We start from the raw sequence: 7,174 nt of genomic DNA, 5'->3' as shown, positions 1-7,174 counted from the left end.
ATGTTGGCAGCAGGATGTCATCTAGGAATAGATCATAGAAGGAACAAGTGGCTGTGAAATCACTGCCAGCTGTGTTGTTGGGCTGCACATCCGCACCACGATGGCTGCTGGAGAGATGCTGCAGCACTACCAGCCTGCAGGAAGGGAATGGGGAGGTGAGCCCAGCCCATCAGGCCAAAGTGCCACTCTGCGTTGGACTTTCAGACTGCCAGGAGTCCGATGCCCTGACTGGTGCGGGCGTGCCGTGTCACTGTTGGTGTTTATCGCCACCGTCCCTCACTCTTCCACTCTTTGAAAGCTCCCTGGTACTGACATCCACATGTGCTTCGCTGCTCACACACCAGAGCATCTGAGCAAAAGCCAGGATGCTTTCTTTTGCAAGCACACATTGACATGCGAGACGAGAAAACCCAAATTTTGTATGACATGATGCAGCACTACGTAAATGACACTCACCAAAGAAATAATGGATGTGATGTCTATCCGCAGAAACAAAAATTTGCAGAACAATCATCCTCACTTTGGGAAAACGTGGAAACAAAACGTGTCAGGTCAAAAAAGTGCAAGTTCTGCTTCAAATGAAAGTATTTTTTTGTTTAAAGACAACCGGTTATACTCAGAAAATACGGACAACATCTAATCAAGAAGCTGACCTTCGTCAGATTCATGGCACGGGCTGATCACCTCTACCTCGTTGTCCACACACCAAACGTGCAGCAGATATATTAAAATGCTAGATGTGTAGCTTTAAATAATTAACTAGTTAACCCAATTAAAGGAATTAAAGAACTGAGAAGAAATGGAGAAAAAAACAAAACCAAAATGGAGGCAGAAGGCAGAAAGGCCACCCTGCCACCAGCAGCTGGGAATTTTTTATCTATCCATTTCCCAAACACATTTTCAAAACGCAATGACCTTTACGTAGTTTCCCCACACCAAATGCAATTCGCATTTCATCATGTTATAGGAGCTCAAGTGTGGGAATAGGGAACTTTTACAAACCAATCACCAGACCGAAATGTCATCAAAGTTTAGTCACAGGTTTTGTGTTTGCTGACTTGAATTGTACCAACACACCTTCCCGTAGCTCGTCTAACAGCCCACTGCCAGGAGCTGAAGCGTGGAGCTCTGCCAGATGGCAGTTCCTCCTACAAACGCAGAGCACGAAGCCCAGCCCGCACCGCGCCAGGGGGTTTTGCTCAGAAAAGGCTGCTCTGGCGTGTGGTGAAACGGGGAAACGCACGCCCATGCCATGCAGTAACTCGGGGTTTCCTGTGTGCTGCACTCAGGTAACTCTTCATCTGCAGTTGTGCTTGGCATTCTGCAGTAATCCCACAGTTTTTGTGGTTATTGAGAGAGCCGCTGGTAACCCCCAGGTTATTAGCTATTAGCTTCAGTAACACTGTCCTGCTCATCAGCATCAGTCATGCTTCTTCACACGTGCTTTGCGTGATAAAAATAGCTACAGTCAAACAAGTACCGGCCACACACACATGCATACACAGACATGTACATACATACACGCCTTGGGTTTCATAGAATACGTGTATAGAACACGTCAAATGTCAGCAGTTGAGGAACACTATTGGATGATACGCGCTGCAATGCTATTTAAAATATGAGTATAATTAAAAAATATATTAAGGATATGCTAAACAGTACTTTATGAAGAAATGGAAAATGAAAATGTGTTCCTTTCCCCAGCAGAGTCAACACACTTAGTTACGCTACTAGCTCATCGTAGCTTACAATGGAGCATCTTCTTGATCCAAACCTTTGTGAAACAGCAGTACTGATGTTTCTGTGAACCAACACAGAACCACAGACGTGAGAATTTTTTCTATTCCTGGAATAAAAACCTATCTGCATGTCGGTAAACATTTTTTTTCCTCTTGAGGATTGGATATTGCTACATAGAAGTAAGTCAAGTACGTTCTTGCTGGAAGCTGCCTGACTCACCCAGTCTGATAGCACCTCCTTTTGGGTTTGGGTTGGTTTTTCTTTTTCCCTTGAGTGAGTTGTTTCCCATCCACAAGAGGAGAAAATTTAACCCTGGAGCTACTTCTACAGCACCATCCTTGGCTTTTCAGATGTGAGTCTCTGATATTGCAGTAGATGGGGGGGTAGGTTTCACTTAAATGCCTGAGGGAGGGTGTGGGAATAAGGAAGGGGAGAAACTCCCAAAGCGTACAGGGAATGCTTGTAGGAACTGGCAGAGGCCAGACAAGTCTCCCTCACGTGTGGCATTTCACACAAACTGACAATAAAAAATGAGTGGTTCAGATGATGCTGCACCCGAAGACCATTCTCAGTTGGAGCCGTTGTTTTCAGGCTTTTACTCTTCTAAGCAGCCAGCAGGGAGGCACAGGAACACCTGTCTCGGGAGGGGGATCTGGATGTCATCCAGGCCAGCCTAAAGCTCGGAGCAGCGTTATCTCACGCTTAACCACCTTCAGTGTGAGTTTTTCCCCCACAGGTCTAAGTGGGATTCCCCCACTGCAACTTACAACAGCTGCTTTTTTGTGTTTTGATTTGGGGTCGTGGATTAAAGCCTGTCTTTTCTACTAATCTTTACAGCACTGGCAACTGCAATTAGATCCGTACCCCAGCCATCACCTCTCCCAGCTGAAAGGACAAAGGTCCCTCAGCCTCTTCTGGTGTCATGTGCAGCAGGGCAGCCCTTCACCAGCTCAGGGGGCACTGGGAAAATGATCACTACACACACACAAAAAAAAAAAAAAAGGAAAAAGGAAAAAGCTGAGATATTCAGTACACGTTTTGTTTGTGTTTTCACTGGGAAAATGATCACAACACACACACAAAAAAAAAAAAAAGGAAAAAAGAGAAAACCCCCATAGTCAGGCAGGAGGGACTTTTTAGATTATTTTTTTTTCCCCCTGCTCTTCAGGGAAGAGACACTGCATCACACGGGTTCTTACAGAGAAGTTTCTGAGGAAGCAGGGCTGACTTTCACTGCATGGCGTGTGCCTTCACTGCCTCCTGCCCCCAGCTATGAAATCTTCACTGTTCAGCTCTCACTCTTTAAGGGCTTCGGTCAACGTTTCAGAGTTTAGGGTGAGAAAGTCCCAATGCTGTAGCTGCCACAGTGAGACCTCAGTAGTGAGACATTTGAACACACTAACATATGAAAGATGACGATCTGCTGAAGGTTTGCTGTGCAGCAAGTCATTATTTCCACAGACAATATTTATGTAACCACGTGCAAGGCACTGAATTGCACCAGAAAGTTAGTAACCAGCTCTAACATTCATTAGGAACTGCAGGTAACACCAAACCCAAAATAGCTCAAAGCCTTGTACTTAAATGACAAGTTTCTTCAAAATGGTCAAGTTTTTCTTATTTGCAAAGCCGTATTTTTTTTTTTTAATACTGCTAATGAGTACTGTAGCTTGTTTAAGCCCACTGAGAAAAGATGCACTTTTCTCTAGGTTGTGGGTCTCTCACCAAATCAATTACAGACAAAAAACCACCAGCTTACAGAGTGTGGAACTAGTATTCCAAATTTTTATTGGTTTTGCTCAGGTAATGTTAGTAGTATAGGAAAGGTGCCAGGTGATGACTTAGCCAGCAGAAACCACAGATAAGCCTGGTGAGGTACAACACAAACATTGCTCATGTTTTCTTTGTCCACCTACTAAAATAAAGGAAGGCTCAAAGTCTGGTAGTGCTGATGCTTGCTCACTCTGACAGACCACCATCAGAAGCAGCTGAGGCAACACCTGAAATGACCAGTGTGGGTAGGACACGATCCATGCATTCATTTTTTTTTGTATGCAGTGGTTGGAAGTCTCTGTGCCTGACCACTAAAGCCCTGCCCAGACCACAGACCACACGGACTGACTCACCATGCAGCAAGAGAAGAGTGAGAGGTAGGCAGGCACGTGTTGGGGAAAGAAAGGGAAGGAACTGGGATGCTTGCCTCCACATCTGTAACCAAGGCTTGGGCTGCAGAAGGAGCAAACACTTCCAGTAGCTACTTTGGGCAATGAAATATGGAAAGATGTAAGCCCCAGGGGTTTCCCTGATCAAGGGGAAAAAAGAAAAAGAAAAAAAAAAACCTGCCTTTCACTCATCTCTGCTGCGAGTGGAAGTTTGTAAGCATCACACTTCCACCCTGTGGCTCAGCTCTGTGGTTGTCTTTTTGAGTTCTCAGTATCAGCTCTGTATCATCCAAGGAGTGAGAACTCTAGAACAGGATGCTATTCTAACAACAATCTTCCCCACCGCCATCTCCAAATTACTACTGAACTTACAAACATACTGTAATTTTACAAGTGGTTTGTTTTAGTTTTGTTTGTTTGTTTTAAATACAATGCCTCAGATCTGTGTGGATACAGTCTCCTGGCATTCGGGAATCAGCACGCCGAGCTTTTTGGGACAGAATCCTTCACGATCAGCATAACTGGTTTTCACATTTCTCAGAGGTATTTTTATTAACGGGACCATTTAACCTGAAAATTTAGTTCACCCTGTGATACCTACTTGTCAAAAATCTTTGTTCCATGTTCTTTTTCCTACAGGAAATGAAATTTGGTGTATCTCAAATAAATTTGCTAGTCTTGCTGCACACCCTGGAAGCAGTTGATAAGGTAATTCTCAGCAATTAATCCCCCAAATTCACAGTGTTTTGGTCCAATTTCTATTCAGACTGGGGAGGGCTGAGGGGGAACAGGTGCTATACTGATGCCTGGTGAAAGGCCAGACAGATTCCTGGGATGAACCCACGTGGAAGAAGGGACTGAGGAATGCCAAAAGTGCTCTCTACCCTCTAGCCATTCAGGGAAGCTTTTGTGACCCTTCCTTACCTGTTTATAATTTACCTCACAGTTAATCACCTTTGCAGCAGGTTGCAATCACAGCTCTTGTCACAGGCCTCAACTCTACCACATCTGCCAGCAGAAAGCCCACACCACTATGTATGGTTCCCACCTTCTGGGATGGGAGTGCACCTGCCCTCCAGCCCTCCTGTAATTAACTGAGCTACTAATTTGCACACACCCCCATCCCCCCAAAACACTAAAAAACCCAAACATAACACAAACCAGTTGTACCCAGAAGACAAGTAGTGTATTAGACCTTCATTCTTTTCACTCTGTATTTTCCATCTGAAAAGATTCTATAAACTCTTCGTGGAAGGGTATGTTTGAAGGGGCGTGGTTGTTTAAGCAACCTTCCCAAGTCTGTGCTGCTTAAGATAAGGTTGGCATAGGAAAAAAAAATTATCATCAGACTTGACATTGCTTACTCCTGTACTGCATGTTGCAAATATTTGGCAAACTGCAGGATTAATTTTGGAGAACACTGAGCGAGCTGGCTGGCAGACCTACCTGGTTTGCCTGCTCATAACTTCCTCTGCGTTTAATGCACTTCCTCTTTTAAACTGTGGCTGGACAGTAGAAAATAAAACTTCTTTGCCCCAAAACAACTGAAAATTAGTTTTCAGCCTGAACATCTATCGAGTCATTGTCCAATTACACAAATGGGCAAGTTAGAAAACATGAGGTGAGATGTCTTTTTAAATGAGATAAAAGCCCCAACACCTCTGGAAATAAAACTGTTCTCACTGTAATTCACACTGGATTGATCAAAAACCTAATTCATTACTAAAACCCAAGAGTCTGTGGATAGATTTGAATGTAGTGATTCATGCAGATGTATTAAGTTTGTTTCTCCACTTGTTCTGACTCTGCTCAATCTGCACAGCCCTTCCTAAGAGAACCTGAATTCTCATGGTACAACCCTTCTTATGGAATCAGCCCAGAAACAGCACTACTACTCATCTAAAGAAGGTACTTGGAAGGAGTAAACGTGTTGATCAGGAGTATTTCTCCACGTAGTCTAAATGGAGGTAACTCCCCTGAAGTGGATGGGACAACGATGATTTATCTGTGTGTGTGCGCAGCCCATTCTTAGGGTTAGATCCTGCAAAGTCCTGGGCACCTTCACTTCCCACAGAGGTAGTGGGAGGTCTGAGGAGCTAAAAACCTCACAGGACTAAGTTCCCGAGAATAAAACCCTCTGCTTCCACTGCCATGTTATTAGCAGAGGCTCAACTTGCCAGCCAGACCCAAGGCGCAGGATTTTTAAGACGCACGGTCATGGTCTTAAACTAAATTACAAACAAATCTGGCCTCAACCAAATTTGACTTGATTCAATACCATCAGGCTAGTTTGAATTTTTCTTGGCTTGCAGCCACAGCCTACAATCAATTTGAAACACACTGTGAAAGACAACAAACCTGTTCCTGGTTCTCCCTCCTGTCTTGTTTCTCAAGGTAAGTTCTTGAATGGTTTTAAATCGCACATTCTAGATTTGACAGAGAAGTGAAACCAAAATTCTTCTAACAGTAGCCTATGTTCCTTTGGGTAAATTAGCAGGACACTTAAAGACAAATAGTTGATTTCCAAGATACTTGTAAGAATGCACATGCGCACTATTAAGAAGTAAACATCACATAAACAAGACGCTTTTCTTGCTCTGTAGTAATTAATGCATTCAAATGGTGTGACCATTTAATCCCTGGCCATAGTTTTTAAATAGAACACGAGGAAAGTCCTCAGGCTCAAGCATCAGAACCGGACTGAAGTTAACTGCAGGCTGCAACATAAGCATCGAAGCGCAAAAAAGTAATTGCAAAGCCAGAATCAGTGGATCAAAGAGCTCCCATGTCAGCCCTGATCCCTCTCTAAGACCAGCTACTGGGGTATAGCAAAGACACCACCTTCCATCTGCACAGGAGAGAGCGCTCTTTCAAAACAAGTGCATGTAAACCATGTCCTCCAAGACAGACTTCCAACAGTGCCTGGAGCGAGCGGAGTGTCACCCAAAGGAACCAGTGAGAAATGACCTTAGTTTGAAACTAATTCTTCCACACGCTAATACACCTGGTAAGTAGAACACAGTAACTGGCTACATGCAACCACACACACGCTACACCCATCTCCACAAACAGTGTTTTCTGTTCATTTTCAATAATGCTCCAGCATTACTACATATGTAACATGAACTGAGCAAGCTTCAAAAGCAGATTTATTCTTCAGTGCAAAAGCGAACAGTAAGAAAAAGGAGAGCACACACACTTGTCTGACAGTTTAATTCAATGTAAAAACATGCAAAGTATTTACAAATTCCAGATAGGAACCAAAGTGTGTT

The sequence above is a fragment of the Buceros rhinoceros genome, unplaced genomic scaffold, assembly GCF_000710305.1.
Source record: "Buceros rhinoceros silvestris isolate BGI_N320 unplaced genomic scaffold, ASM71030v1 scaffold8726, whole genome shotgun sequence".
NCBI classification, from domain to species: domain Eukaryota; kingdom Metazoa; phylum Chordata; class Aves; order Bucerotiformes; family Bucerotidae; genus Buceros; species Buceros rhinoceros.
Note: the sequence above shows the minus strand (reverse complement) of the source record.